The sequence below is a fragment of the Macaca fascicularis genome, chromosome 18 (assembly GCF_037993035.2).
Source record: "Macaca fascicularis isolate 582-1 chromosome 18, T2T-MFA8v1.1".
Lineage (NCBI taxonomy): Eukaryota > Metazoa > Chordata > Mammalia > Primates > Cercopithecidae > Macaca > Macaca fascicularis.
The window spans coordinates 40,005,291-40,021,363 of NC_088392.1; the positions used below are offsets into that span (position 1 = coordinate 40,005,291).

General features: G+C 48.5%; 1 long non-coding RNA gene across 3 annotated transcripts in view; it reads right to left on the minus strand.

The window, feature by feature from the left end:
- The window catches only part of LOC102129152 (uncharacterized), a 128,528-nt gene that overhangs the window by 26,902 nt on the left and 85,553 nt on the right, over nt 1-16,073 (minus strand). For 2 of the 3 annotated variants that reach the window (XR_010582848.2, XR_001486816.4), the window contains one exon: nt 13,440-13,505. This is a non-coding gene — a long non-coding RNA (uncharacterized lncRNA). Of the gene's footprint in view, nt 1-13,111; nt 13,298-13,439; nt 13,506-16,073 lie in introns of those variants that run through there. The other variant, XR_012427069.1, reaches the window with a different exon arrangement.

The following is a 16,073-nucleotide window of genomic DNA, read 5'->3' on the forward strand; positions in this document are numbered from 1 at the left end:
TGTAGGGGTGTGAGTGTAGGTGTGAGTGTGTGGGGGTGGGGGGTATGGGGTATTTAGAATATGTGTAGGGGTGTGAGTGTAGGTGTGTGTGAGTGTGTGGGGTGTGGGGGGGTATGGGGTGTGTGGAATATGTGTAGGGGTGTGAGTGTAGGTGTGTGTGAGTGTGTGGGGTGTGGGGGGGGTATGGGGTGTGTCGAATACGTGTAGGGGTGTGAGTGTAGGTGTGTGTGAGTGTGTGGGGTGTGGGGGGTATGGGGTGTGTGGAATATGTGTAGGGGTGTGAGTGTAGGTGTGTGTGAGTGTGTGGGGGGTGGTGGGGTATGGGGTGTGTGGAATACGTGTAGAGGTGTGAGTGTAGGTGTGTGTGTGTGGGGTGTGGGGGGGTATGTGGTGTGTGGAATATGTGTAGGGGTGTGAGTGTAGGTGTGTGTGGGGTGTGGTGGGGTATGTGGTGTGTGGAATATGTGTAGGGGTGTGAGTGTAGGTGTGTGTGGGGTGTGGGGGGATATGGGGTGTGTGGAATATGTGTAGGAGTTTGAGTGTAGGTGTGTGTGTGTGGGGTGTGGTGGGGTATGGGGTGTGTGGAATATGTGTAGGGGTGTGAGTGTAGGTGTGTGTGAGTGTGTGGGGTGTGGTGGGGTATGGGGTGTGTGGAATATGTGTAGGGGTTTGAGTGTAGGTGTGTGTGTGGGGGGTGTGGTGGGGTATGGGGTGTGTGGAATATGTGTAGGGGTGTGAGTGTAGGTGTGTTTGAGTGTGTGGGGTGTGGTGGGGTATGGGGTGTGTGGAATATGTGTAGGGGTGTGAGTGTAGGGGTGTGTGTGTGGGGTGTGGTGGGGTATGGGGTATGTGGAATATGTGTAGGGGTGTGAGTGTAGGTGTGTGTGTGTGGGGGGGTGGGGTATAGGGTGTGTGGAATATGTGTAGGGGTGTGAGTGTAGGTGTGTGTGAGTGTGTGGGGTGTGGGGGGGTTGGGGTGTGCGGAATATGTGTAGGGGTGTGAGTGTAGGTGTGTGTGAGTGTGTGGGGTGTGGGGGGGTTTGGGGTGTGTGGAATATGTGTAGGGGTGTGAGTGTAGGTGTGTGTGAGTGTGTGGGGTGTGGGGGGGTATGGGGTCTGTGGAATATGTGTAGGGGTTTGAGCGTAGGTGTGTGTGTGTGGGGGGGTGGTAGGGTATGGGGTGTGTGGAATATGTGTAGGGGTGTGAGTGTAGGTGTGTGTGAGTGTGTGGGGGGGGTGGTGGGGTATGGGGTGTGTGGAATATGTGTAGGGGTGTGAGTGTAGGTGTGTGTGAGTGTGTGGGGTGTGGGGGTGTATGGGGTGTGTGGAATATGTGTAGGGGTGTGAGTGTGTGTTTGAGTGTGTGGGGTGTGGGGGGGTATGGGGTGTGTGGAATATGTGTAGGGGTGTGAGTGTAGGTGTGAGTGTGTGGGGTGTGGGGGTGTATGGGGTGTGTGGAATATGTGTAGGGGTGTGAGTGTAGGTGTGTGTGAGTGTGTGGGGTGTGGGGGGGTATGGGGTCTGTGGAATATTTGTAGGGGTTTGAGTGTAGGTGTGTGTGTGGGGGGGGTGGTGGGGTATGGGGTGTGTGGAATATGTGTAGGGGTGTGAGTGTAGGTGTGTGTGAGTGTGTGGGGTGTGGGGGGCTATGGGGTGTGTGGAATATGTGTAGGGGTGTGAGTGTAGGTGTGTGTGAGTGTGTGGGGAGCTTGTCTGGCAGGTTTGCTCTTTGCTGTCGACGGGCAATGGCTGGACCTGAGGTTCTGCCGTCCCATGGAGGGGAGGCTGCTCCATCAGCCCCACCTGCCCCTGCCCCTAGGCAGCACCTCAGAGCAACACAGACGCCCTGAATGAGAAAGAGACCAGCCGGAGGTCTGGTGAGGGCAGCAGGCACAGTTTGGGATGAGCTGGGCAAGCCCTGGCCCTGTGCATTTCCTGACCACACGGTGCCCTCACTTTTTTTTCCCCCCAAGACAGAGTCTTTCTCTGTTGCCCAGGATGGATTGCAGTGGCTGTATCTCGGCCCACTACAATCTGCACCTCCTGGATTCAAGCGATTATCCTGCCTCAGCCTCCAGAGTAACTGGGATTACAGGCACCCGCAGCCACACCCAGCTAATTTTTGTATTTTTAGTAGAGACGGGGTTTCACCATGTTGGCCAGGCTGGTCTCGAACTGACCGGTCTTGAACTCCTGACCTCATGATCCACCCGCCTTGGCCTCCGCAAGTGCTGGGATTACAGACATGAGCCACTGCGCCTGCAGCCCTGGTGGCCTTTTTTTTTTTTTCCAGATGGAGTCTCACTCTGCCACCCAGGCTGGAGTGCAGTGGCACAATCTCAGCTTACTGCAAACTTTACCTCCTGGGTTCAAGCAATTCTCTGCCTCAGCCTCCCAAGTACCTGGGATTACAGGCCCCTACCACCAGGCCCGGCTAATTTTTATATTTTTAGTAGAGGCGGGGTTTCACCATTTTGGCCAGGCTGGTCTTGAAATCCTGACCTCAGGGGATCCCCCTGCCTTGGCCTCCTAAAGTGTTGGGGTTATAGGCATGAGCCATTGTGCCCGGCCTGGTGCCCTAATTTCTAAGGTGAGCCACTGTGGAGTTCTGAGGCCTCTTCGGTCGCCCCCACAGATGGACTCCCATATCCCAGGGAGGAAGTGGCTTTAACTTATATGAAAACTGTAGATATTCACTGAGAGCTTCCTGTGGTAGGCCTTCATCCAAGCTCCCCAGGTGCTATCATCAGCACCCCCTGTTCAGATAAGGAACCCGAAACCCACAGGTTGGGAGGGAATAGCTCAGCCTCAGGGAGCTCCTGCATGGTGGAGGCAGGCTTTGAACAGGCAGCCAGACCTGACCCCAACACGTCCCCTGCCACCTGACCTTGCGCAGGGACCCCACCTCACCCTTCACTCCCTGCCTCCATCTGGATAGACTATCCTCTGGGGCCCTTTAAGCCTTCCTTTAACCAGCCCCCCACTCCCTACACACACACACACACACACACACACACACACACACACACACACACACACACACACACACTTCCTGCAGCCAGAGCAGCCCCACACAGTTGGGCCCCGCCCCCAGCCCCTGGTACTGTGTCCCTGACCAGACTGTAAGCTCCTTACAACAGGTTTGGGGGAGGGGGGACGCTCACATGCTCCGCGAAGGCCTGGATTTTCCCAGCACAAGGCTGATCCTGAATAAGCTGGATGTTGGACATGACCCCCACTCTCTCAACACACACCTCCCAGTCCCTGCAGCAGCTCCTAGGGGTGAAATAAGGGCTTGAGGGTTCGTGGTGAAGTCAGTTTGAGACATACTCAGGGTTCTATAGGTTTCTTCACTGCAGGGCTTCTCAGAGCTTTCAAAAGGCTAAACACTCACTGGTCAGCTGAAAGAGGAAGAGGCAGTACGCAGGTGCGGCAGCTCCCCAAAGGGAGGTGACCAGCGAACAGACCCTTTATCACTGAGTATCCCAAGGGAACCCACTTTGAGAAACCCTGCCCAGAGCACGGGTACCAACATAATTAGTCCCGCCCAACGGAGGGTCTCTAAATCACTGTCAGTCTGTGAATAGTACCAGAAGGAGGCGCCACAAGGATGAATAACACCTCCTGATAAGTCATAGCCTCTTATCCCCAATGCCCACCACCTTCTCCCCTGGAGTTGATCAGTTTGAACTTGTTGACAGCTTGTAGGCACTTTGCATTGTGGAAACCCACCCCTATCAGCCAGCAGGAGAAAGAGTCAGGGCAGCTTCTGGACCATCGGGAAGCTAAATCATCCCTCGGGAAACTCCAAGTTGATGTTAATAGCACTGGGGGTGAGGGAGGAGGAGAAGCTGTGGAAACACCGGCCTCATGCCGACTGCTACCCGGACAATGAGAAAACACCCCACATGGCGCGGTTCGCAGCACAGCTTCACATCCATTTCTTTATCTGGTCCTCACGATAGCTCTGTGTGGTGATTAAAAACAAATACCACTAACGAAAATATGGCTGGGTGTGATTTTGTGTCTGGCTTTGCTCAATGGAATAAATTCGCCAGGCGGACGCAGGGCTCTGCCTGGATTCCTCTTACTCTTTTTGCCCCAGCCCATCACCCTGCAAGTCCCGGTTGGCAGCACCCCCGCAACACATCCCAGGCCGGCTCCTTCATTCCCCGACACTGACGCCTTGGTCCAGGCCACGTGGGCACTGCAACAGCCTCTCAGTGGTCTTCCGACTTCCACTCCTGCCACCCTGGAGCCTGTTCTTAACACAACAGCCACCTCAAGTCAACCTCCTTCCTGCTTAAATTCCGCAATGACTTTCCATTGCATTTGGAGAAACGCCCCCTAGTCCTTCTGGCTTCATCCTCTCTGCCTACTCCAGCCCCTCCCACTTCCCCGCCCATCCCGAGATGCCCCACCCACCTCCCCGCCCACCCAACACAACCCCACCCATCCCTGAGGGCCCCGCCCCACCTGCTTCCCTCAGCTGCTCAGCAAACCCCAGCTCCTACCCGCAGCCCCTGCCAGGCTCCTCCCCTGCCTGGCATCCTCCACAACACTGTCTCCTCATTCATGTCACTGCCCAAATGTCATCTTCACAGACTCGCCCTTGACTCACTGGCTCCCACCAACCACTCTGTGGCATCACGGTCTCTATGGCCTTTATTCTGAATGCCGTCTTTCCTCTCAGTTTGCTTCCGCTTGATTTTGCTCTGAGGGCAGAGGCAAGCGTCTTCATCACCACTCTACCTCCACGCTGAGAACAGCACCCGGCCCACAGTGGATGCTGGACAGTGGGAAGGTTAATGGTCAGTGACCTCTGGACCTCACCCCCTCATCTGCAATGGGGCCAAGAGGGTCTCCAAGTCTGCCCCAGCTCTCACGTTTATCTTCCCTTCCCTCCGTCCTGCTCATCCAGAGCCACACATTGGCTGTCACACACTGGCTTGGTTTGGTCCCCAAATTATTGATCTCATCTTTGCCACAATTCAGGACAGAAGGGAGACAAGATGGAGGAGAAAATGATCTCAGGAGATGCCGAAGAGGTGAAGGGCGCACAAAGGAAGACATTTCCCCATTTCCAGGAGTGGGTGGGGTCTGTTGGGAACAGGCCCCCCAAAATCTGGAAATCAACAAAATCTCTGCAGCACTGTGACATGTTCATGATGGCCATAATGTCCACGCTGAAGGTTGTGGGTTTACCAGAATGAGGGCAAGGAACACCTGGCCCACCCAGGGCGGAAAACTGCTTAAAGGCTTTCTTAAGTCACAAACAATAGAATGAGCGATCTCATGCTAGTTCTCCACTGTGGATACGCAGAGCCCTTCTCTTCCCTATCCCACTCCTGAAGATATTCTCAGGGGAGGGCCTGAAACTCATGGGAAATAGCAGTAATACATGTGAGCATGTGTCCTGGGGAAATGTGGGCTTTCACAGAAATGAAAGCATAAGATTAAGGACCTCATAGAAAAATACATATTGAATAACTACAAACAGTTAAACATCAATTTTAAAAGGTATCTTGTGATAGAAATCAAAACAGTGATTGTCTCTGGGTCAGGGGGACATTGACTAGAAAAGAATATAAGGGAACCTCTCCCAGGAAATGGACATGTCTACATTTTGTGAGGGGTGGTGGTTATTCCACAGGTATATTCAATTGTCAAAGAGAGTTTTGATACATATGTCAGAACTATATGTATACGTACACCTAAGTCTGTGTGTTATTGTACGTGATTATACCTCAGTAAAAAAGACTACTGGAGAAAAGAATATTCTTACAAAAGCAACAAAAATATAAGGAATAAATACATCTAACTGAAGATGTATAAAACATCAATGGAAAAAAGTATGAAATCTAATACTGAAAAAGTTAAATTGATATGCCAAGCTTGTGAATACGATGATTCAATATTACAAAGATGTCAATTCTGCCTAATTTTTGAAGTTACTGTACAATATTTCATATTACTGACAGTTTTAAATCTAATTAAACTCAATGCCAATTATGTTGAGAAATGCTAACACATATACACTGCTAACAAAAGTGGAAAGAGGCCGGGCGCGGTGACTCAAGCCTGTAATCCCAGCACTTTGGGAGGCCGAGACAGGCGGATCACGAGGTCAGGAGATCAAGACCATCCTGGCTAACACGGTGAAACCCCATCTCTAATAAAAAATATAAAAAACTAGCCGGGCTAGGTGGCGGGCGCCTGTAGTCCCAGCTACTCGGGAGGCTGAGGCAGGAGAATGGTGTAAACCCGGGAGGCGGAGCTTGCAATGAGCGGAGATCCCGCCACTGCACTCCAGCCTGGGTGACAGAGCGAGACGCCATCTCAAAAAAAAAAAAAAAAAAAAAAAAAGTGGAAAGAAATGTCAAAGGTGCACATATTCTACAATCCAGCACCATCACTCTTAGGCACTTATCCTATTCCTCAGGTCTGCAAAAGGAAATATGTACAAGGATAGTCACTGCAGCATGATTTATAACAAAAGCAAAGACAGAAGACCTGGAAAACAGCCTGGATGCCTGTCAACCAGAGAATGGATAAATTATGGTATTTTCACATAATGGAACACTATACAGCAGTGAAAATGAATAAACTGCAGCTACATGTATCAACACATTTTGTGTGTGTGTGTGTGTGTGTAAATAAAATTTAGAAACACCTACACATGTAGCAAAAAAATAAAGAGATGCATGGGAATGATAAATAACAAATTAATTAGAGTGGTTACCTGTGTTGGGAAGACAGGAAGTGAGGGAGGTTCAGTGCTTCTGCTTCTCGAAGGACTCTGGCCAAGGTTGTTGATGAGAGGAAGAATATGCCAGAGTTTTGATTGTATTTGTAACACTTTACTTCATAAGCTGGGTGGTGGGTTCATGGGGGTGTATTACATTCTTTCTCATACTTTTTGTACATCTTAAATATTTTATAATCATTCGAAAATCTTCACTGAGCCTAGATATTTACATCGGATATCAACCACCGGTTACCGACCACCTAACTCAGTGATGCTGGGTACAGGAAAGACAGGGCCCTTGCCATGAGTCAGTTGTTGAGTTAGGCAAAATGCAACCCCTGGCTCATTGACTCTGAAGCTGGAATATGAGACATCAGCATCAGCATGGGCAGAGATAAGCCAAACCTCTACCTCATTGCCACATAATAAAGTCTCTTGCCAGGGGTCACTTAGTTGGCATGGAAAGTTTCCAGGGTTAACCTCAAAGGTAGTTTAAGTAGGCCCCTGCCCATGACGGGGGACCCTCTTCCCTTTCTTGTGGGAAAACATGCAGAAGACCTTCCTGGGCTGTAAAACAACAACTTTGGCCAGAGTCCTTCCAGAGGCAGAGGCACCAGCTTCAACCAAAGCCATCTCCAGCCTGGAGACCTCCAGCCTGCAGGTAAGTGGAACTGGACAAGTGTTTGCTCAGTTCACACCAGGGAAGGCACATGCTTACTTTCTAGTTAGAGAGAGTGCAGAAACATGAGGCTTACATGAAAATGGGCAAGTTAAATAGCAGATACCACTGCTATTTCAGGCAGGACCTTAGCTGGGAATGCCAGATTGATGAGCCAGAAAGCGGTGCAGGCACTATAATTTCCTGGACTTGGAGAAGTGAGCAGTCCCCTCTGGCTGTGCTACCCATTCTGTTCTTAGGCATGGCTGGGAGCCTGTCTCTGAGCAGTGTATGTCTTAGAAAAGATTGTTCCTCCCTGAACACCCAATTCCATTGAATGGTTCCTGGAAAGGCCAGGGATTCAGACCAAGTTGGCATCGGCTCTTCTAAGGCAAGTGATGACGAGCAACAGTCCAAGGCAGAGCTCTAAGTCAAGCTCAGCTTTGGGGCTTTGGTTCCCAGCTATCTGGAGATCAAGCATCCAGTGAGGCACCCAAGATTCTGGTTACCACTTTCCCCATTTCTTCCAGGGACCCTTGAATGGTATCTGTCTACATCACAATTATCAGGGGAGGAACTTGACAGGGGATGGAAAAGCACCTTCAGAAGCGTAAAGCACTCTCCCACTGTGGGAGAGCATTGCTGGGAGTCAAAGCCTTGAACTCAAGAATGTAGCTTTCCAAAGAGGATTGGGGCATCAGCTAATGGGTAGGAGAATTCTTCGGAGGCAGAGTGGACAGGGGGCCCTGCAGGACCTCTGGGAATCATGCCCTAGGGATCCATCTACGGAAAGGTTAGCCCTGGAGAAAGTGCTGCTCGATGCAGGACTGCTCAAAGTTGACACTCCAAATTGCCATCACCAGTGGAGAACTGTTTAGCAGGGCTGGGCAGAGTCAGATAATATTCATTTCTTTCTTATTGTCCAGAACAAAACCTGTAATCAACCTGTTCTCTCCACTGTCACTTATTGCTGTCACACACATACATACATACACACACACACACACACACACACACACACACACACACACACACACACACAGAGCTACCACTTCCTGAGAACCTGCTACAGCCCAGGCTTTGGGTACATATCATTGCTAAACCCTCACAACAACCCTTACTACTCTCCATCCCATCTTACACCAGGAAACTGCCGCTCAGGAAGATTAAGTACCTTGTCCAAGGTGACATAGGTGGAAAGTGCTAGAAGAGGGATCTACTCCCAACTATGCACCAGCCACAGAATCGCCCTGCATTTCACCATCATGTGGTCTCTCCTTTAAAGTGATGATGACCATGAGTCAGTTTTCTGGGCGTGAGGATGGGGTGCTGGCACCACCCACCCTGTCCTGGCTGTCCCCACAGGGAGATTCGGGGTGGCACTAGTGGGGAGAAGGTCGATGGCTCTGTCTGCGGCCCTGGAGCACAGTGGGGCTGCTGAGCCCTTCCGGGGTCACTGGCAGGGGCACTCCCCTGCCTGGCTCCCTTGCCATCCAAAGGGGAAGCCCAAATGCTTCCTGATCTGTGCCCAGGGCGAGCAGCTCAGAGAGGGCTTCCAAACTCACAGCCCCATTTCATTTGCACAGAAACTCCCTGAGGAGGCAAAACAGGGACATGATCTCCCTGGGCAGCTGAGGAGTTCAGGGTTCAGAGAGATAAGACATGGGAGACCTGGGGCTCCAGCCTAGGACTTCTGACTCTTAGTAAAGTCGGTCGAGCTCTCTCCATTTGCCAAATGCCTCTTAGCAGAAAACAAAGATAGACAAAGTATCTGCCTCCTGCACTGATGTTCACCCGAAGTAAACCACCCAAGTTATGCCCTGAATACTGCCTACAAGTTATTTTCTAAATGATTCTTAAATTCATAAAAATATGTGAACGTGTTCCTGGTAAAAACAATAAAATAAGGGTCAGGCACAGTGGTTCACACCTGTAATCCCAGCACTTTGGAAGGTTGAAGCAGGAGGATCACTTGAGGCCAGATTCAAGATCAACCTGGGTAACAGCAAAACCCTGTCTCTACGAAATATATATATTTTTAAAATTAGCCAGGTGTGGTGGTAGCGTCCACTTGTAGTCCCAGCTGCTCAGGAGACTGAGGCAGGAGGATTGCTTAGGCCCAGGAGTTTGAAGTCACAGTGAGCTATGATGATGCCACTGTACCCCAGTCTGGGCAGCAGAGCAAGACTCTGTCTAAATAAATATTCTGAAGCTAAAACTTTCTTTAACTGCCCTGAGCTCAATGCCCGTCCCACATATAACCATTGCTTCCAGTATGGTACATTTCCTTTCAGACTTGTTTCATTTATATTTGTACTCAGATATTGATAGAAAATACACAGTATTGTTTTTATAGCCTTTTTTTTTTTTTTTTTTTTTTTTGAGACAGAGTTTCACTCTTGTTGCCGAGGCTGGGGCGCAGTGGTGCTGTCTCGGCTTACTGTAACCTCCACCTCCCAGGTTCAAGAGATTCTCCTGCCTCAGCCTCCCAAGTAGCTGGGATTACAGGCACCTGCCACCATACCTGGCTAACTTTTGTATTTTTAGTAGAGAGGGGATTTCACCATGTTGGCCAGGCTGGTCTCAAATTACTAACCTCAGGTGATCCGCCCACTTCAGTCTCCCAAAGTGCTGGGATTACAGGAGTGAGCCACCGTGCCCGGCCTCCAACCAACTTTTTACAAAGGTGCAAAAGTCCATCAATGGAGGAAAGATAACCTTTCAACCAATGGATGTTCAATGGAACAATTGGACACCCATCCAAAAAAATGAACTTCAACCTTAGTCTCACATCTTATACAAAAATTGACTCAAAATGGGTCACAAACTTGAACATAAAGCATAAAACTATACAACTTTTAGAAAAAAAATAGGAGGAAATCTTCAGGGTATAGAGCTGGCAAAGTGTTCTTACACTCAATACAAAAAGCATAATCCATAAAGAAAATATTGATAAATTAGGCCTCATCAACATTTAGAACTTTAGACTGGGAGAAAACATTTGCAAACTGCATATCTGATGAAGTACTAGTTCCTAGAATATATAAAGAACTCGCAACAGTAGAAAAAGACCAATCAGTTGAACAAGGAAATGGGCAAAACTCACGAAGGGACACTTCACTGGAGAGGTGTACAGACAGCGAACAAGCACAAGATGTCCAACATCACTAGCTACTGGGGAAATGTGAATGAAAACTGCAGTGATGTGTCACCACACGCCCATCAGAATGGCTAAAATAAAACCAGTGGCGACACCAAATGATGATGATGTGGATCCACGGATCGCTCATACGTTGCCGGTGGTGTGTCAAATGTTACAGCCACTCTGGAAAACGGTTTGGCAGTTAGAAACACTAAATATGCAACGATAATACTACCTAGTGATCGCACTTTGGGGCATTTATCCCAGAGAAATGAAGACTCAAGTTCACACAAAAAACTGTAAATGAATGTTTATCATAGCGTGACTTAAAATAGACCCAAACTGGAAGATATTCGTCCCTGGGTATGTGATTGAACACGCTGAGGTGCATCCATACCACGGAACAGCAACAAAAAGGAAAAAGCTGTTGATAAGCAACCTGGATGAATCGCCACGGAATTAGGCTGAGTGAAAAAAAGCTAGTACCGATAAATTACACGTTACATGATTCCATTTAAATAACCTTCTGGAAATGATAAAGTTAAAGAAATGAGTAACAGATTAGCCATTGAGAGGGATTAAGGAGTGCTGGGGTGCGAGGGAAGTAGGTGTGGCTGGTAAAGGGCTGCGTGACCTTTGTGGTGGTGGAAGTGCTTTGAATCTCCGCTGTGTCAGTGTGGATATTCTGGTGGTGAGATTGTACTACAGTTTTGTACAATGTTACCTTTGGGGAAATTCAGGTAAAGGGTACAGGGGTCTCTCTGTATTATTTCTTCCAACTGCATGTGAATCTATAATTATCTCAAAATGAAAAGTTTAATTAAAAGGAGAATTTGTCCACCTGACAGGTAAAGCATAGCATCTCTTGGTTTCAATGTGTAATGAGGTTGAGCGCTTGTGGCATTTTCACTCAGGAGTGTTTGATTATGTGGTAATCAAATTATGAGACTTCAGGCCTGGCACAGTGGCTCACACCTGTAATCCCAGAACTTTGGGAGGCTGAGGCAAGTGGATCACCTGAGGTCAGGAGTTCGAGACCAGCCTGGCCAATATGAAATCCCCTCTCTACTAAAAATACAAAAGTTAGCCAGGTGTGGTGGCAGGCACCTGTAATCCCAGCTACTGGGGAGGCTGAGGCAGGAGAATCACTTGAACCCGGGAGGTGGAAGTTGCGGTGAACCAAGATTGCGCCACTGTACTCCAGCCTGGGCAACAGAGCAAGGCTCCATCTAAAAAAAAAAAAAAAAAAAAAAAAAAAAAAAAGACTTCAAACTTCCTTTCTGCTACGTGTGTCTATGTGTGTGTGTTTGTGTAGAATGCCTTCTTTTCCCCAAGGTCATCAATATATTTTATATTTTCTTCTAATGTATTTATAGCATTATTTAATCTAACCCCCATTTATCTTTGTAACTGGTATGAGGTAAGATTGCAACTTAATTTTTTTCCTGATAGATAACCAACTGCCCCAGCACTGAATTGTATTTCCTTTCCTACTGACTGGAAGTGACATTTCTTATAAAACACTAAATTCCTTTGCATACGTGAATTTGTTTTTGGAATTCCTGTTTTGTTCCATTTGTGGAAGAAACAAAAGGAAGAAGAACATAAACTTAACCTGAGGATTTAAGTCCCTTTAAATCATCAGACCCAGAGAGGCACTGGAATGAATCAGCAGCCATGTCCATCCCCCTTGAGCTAAATAATTACCTCTTGAAGCCACTCATTAAGGGGCTGTGGACTGACATTGAGTAGCTATAAAATGCCACACGCTGCACACCTTAACTCCTACCCTATAGTTCAATGGTGTAAAGCCAATCACAAATCATGTTATCTCTGTCAATCAATGAGAATTCCTGTCAAACAATTTCATCCAACCCACTCCTGTTCCCTTTCCTTTAAAAACCTGCTTGCAGCAAAGGCTGCGGGAGCACTCCTCAGGGCAACGTGGAAGTGTGTCCCAGGCAGCTGTCCTCACTTTGTCTCAACTAAAGATGCCTCAGCCTCTTCATTTCAGATCAACGCACTGATCCAATTGTTTATTCCTGTCCTAAGAAAATGACGTATTTCTAATATATTTTTTTCCTAATAGTTTCTAACATATCTTTGTAGCTCCCTGTCCTTTCTTTAAGTGGACTTGGCTATTCCTGTACATTTGTCCTTTCACAAGATTCAGAATAAACCTATCAAGATACAAAATTTCAAAACAAGTGTATCAGAAAAACAAACACTATTTCTCCTCTCACGTGGTCAACACTCAACACTTCACGCCAAAATGTATGGGGATAGCTCTCCATCAGCAACCAATGCCCTGGCAAACACCAAGTAACTGTGCTATAATTTAACTTAATTCTGACACTGTCTGCATGGAGATACCATCAGATCCCACCTGTTAGGACTCAGTCCCACAAGACTGTCCCCCAGTGGGATTGGCAGTTCAGATGCCAATCACGAGTAGTAGGTTGTCACCTATCCTTCTAACCAGTCGGCTACAAATCAGGGGTCCCACTACCCCTTCCTTGCATTAATTTACTAGGATGGCTCACAGAACTCGAGGAAATGCTTACGTTTACCAGTTTATTAAAAGGGATGTTACAAAGGATACAGACGAACAGCCAGATGGGGCAAGGAATGTGGGAAGGGTGTGGAGCTTCTCTGCCCTCTGTGGGCTTGCCGCCCTCCAGACACATCCATGTGTTTAGCAACCAGGACGCTCTCCAGACCCCGTCCTTCCGGATTTCTATGGAGACTTCTTTAATAGGCATAAATGATCAAATAATTGGCCATTTGTGATTAACTCAACTTCCATTCTCCTCTCCCCTCCTGTATTAGTCCATTTTCACACTGCTATAAAAAAACTGCCCGAATAAAGAAAAGAGGTTTAATTGACTCACCGTTCCTCATGGCTGGTGAGGTCTCAGGTAACTTACAATCATGGTGGAAGGGGAAGCAGGCACCTTCTTCACAAGGCAGCGAGAGAGAAGAGAATAAGTGTGGGTAGGAGGAAATGTCAGACACTTACAAAACCATCAGACCTCGTGAGAACTCGCTATCACGAGAACAGCACGAGGGACACTGCCCCCATGATCCAATCACCTCCTGCCAAGTCCCATCTGCAACATGGAAATTAGGGGGATTACACTTTGAGATGAGATTTGGCTGGGGACAAAATTATGGGGATTACAATTCGAGATGAGATGTGGTTTGGGTGAGTCAAGCCACAGCACCTCCTCACAGGTGGAGGAGGTAGGGCTGAAAATTTCAACCCTTTACTCACCAGCTAACCAGCTCCCATCTGGCAGCTAGCTGGGGGCTTGCTGAAAGTCACGTATAACATAAACTCAGGTGTGCTGGAAAGGGGCGTTTAGGAATTTTTAAAAGACACCCCTTTCACCTGTATCACTCTGGAGCTATTTCAGGAACCAGGGACAAAGATCAAATGTAATAACAATAGATGCTCCTTTCACCTTTACCACTTAGGAACTGACAAGCATTTTAGGAACTTCGGCCAGGAGTGAAAACCAAAATATATATTTCTTCTTATATCACAATATCACACCCTGTCTCCAAATACAGTCACATTCTGTGGTAATGGAGGTTAGGACTTCAACATACAGAATTGGAGAGGACACAGCTGAGTCCATAACCGGGCAAAATCCTCCTCAAACTTCAAGGCCTTCCCCACCCTGCCTGCACGTTCCGGCCTATCTCATCTTTCCAACCGGCCATGCCCTGGGACAAAACAAATGACCCCTGTCCTGGTCAGCCACAGGTTGACTCCTATACTCCTTGCAGAATCAATCACAGCACCTCTAAGGAGCTGTCGTGGGCCGGTCTTCCCTACTGCACTGTGAGCCACTGCGTCTTAGAAGCCACTCCTCTTCAGCTCGTGGTGTTCTTTCTGTGTATTAGGGGTCTTCCCACTTTGGGTCTCCGATCTTCCATCCAAATGGGAAAAGCAAGGCTTACACTTGTCAAGGCCCTCGGTGTTTGCCTGCTGCAGCAGATGCCGGGCATGAGCGCCAGAACAGCGTTTGCTCTCAGCATGGTTACTGGACCTTTGCCCGAAGGTGGACCATGCAAGTGTGAGTGTCTGCAGAGATACAGAATCACACACAGCTGTACTGAGACTGATGAAAAGGGAATGTGCTATGGGTCAGGGAGCACCCATGAGATGGGCCTTACTCCAGGAGAGGAGGTGCAATCATTTTTAGAATAGGCTAGAACGTTCCCATCAGATCTGTGCTGACATGAAATCAGCCTCTCCACTGTGTCACTTTCACAGGTGAGGCAGGTTCAAGTTCACCTCCTGCACAGCTGACCTTTCCTTAAGGACCATGGACTTCTGGTGACAATGTCTTTTCCGTGGACCCTGGGAAACAGAGTGGCACTAGTATGCTGGTATATGGAGAAACTGCCCAAGAAGTGGGTGGCAATGGAACTGAGCCCAACCTGCCTTGTGGCACTGCCTCTGCCCTTGGCTCAGCCCGCTACAGCTGGCCACCCTGTGATCCTGCCTTCCCTACACACGGCAGCTGGGGCATCTGGTAGAACCTGAAGCATATGCTGCAGACACCAGACCCCTACCTTCTGGAAACCTCATATCCGAGTCACTTGAGCTGGGTGTGTGGTGCAGTCCACATAAGCAGCTGGCAAAATGGGAGGATCAGGGCCGGGCGCGGTGGCTCAAGCCTGTAATCCCAGCACTTTGGGAGGCCCAGACGGGCGGATCACGAGGTCGGGAGATCGAGACCATCCTGGCTAACATGGTGAAACCCCATCTCTACTAAAAAATACAAAAAACTAGCCAGGCGAGGTGGCGGGCGCCTGTAGTCCCAGCTACTCGGGAGGCTGAGGCAGGAGAATGGCGTAAACCCGGGAGGCGGAGCTTGCAGTGAGCTGAGATCCGGCCACTGCACTCCAGCCTGGGCGGCAGAGCGAGACTCCGTCTCAAAAAAAAAAAAAAAAAAAAAAAAAAAAAAAAAAAAAAAAAAAAAAAAAAGGAGGATCAGGCAGTGAAGACCGTGGAAGAAGTCCTTTCCTCTGTCCTGGGCTAACTGCACTCCCGGATGTGGACCGCTCCTGTTAGTCCTGCCCACTCTTCCTTCTCTTGGAGGAAGACTTTCCTTCATTCAGGTACCTACACCCCATTCCCAGCCACCCATGTGGTTCCAGTCGGGACCACCCATCACAGTTTCCCATCCGCCTGACCATGAGAGTGAGCACTTGACCCAAGATGGGCCAATCAAGGTTCTTCCCTGAAGGTGTTCACGTTAACATTAATACTCGGCTCCCTAATAATGATGATAATGTTGATGATAATGCTAAAAGCAGCTAAAACACTTAGCAATTATGAACAGTGAGCACCCACTAAGTGTCAGCACTGTTGCGTCATATTTTTAAATTTCTGTAGCAGTCATGAAGCAGACTCTGCGATTACCTCATTTTACAGATAAGGAATCTAAGGTCGGAAAGGTAAAGGAATTTGCCCGAGTAAGTGGCAGAGCCACAATTCAAACCCAGGCAGT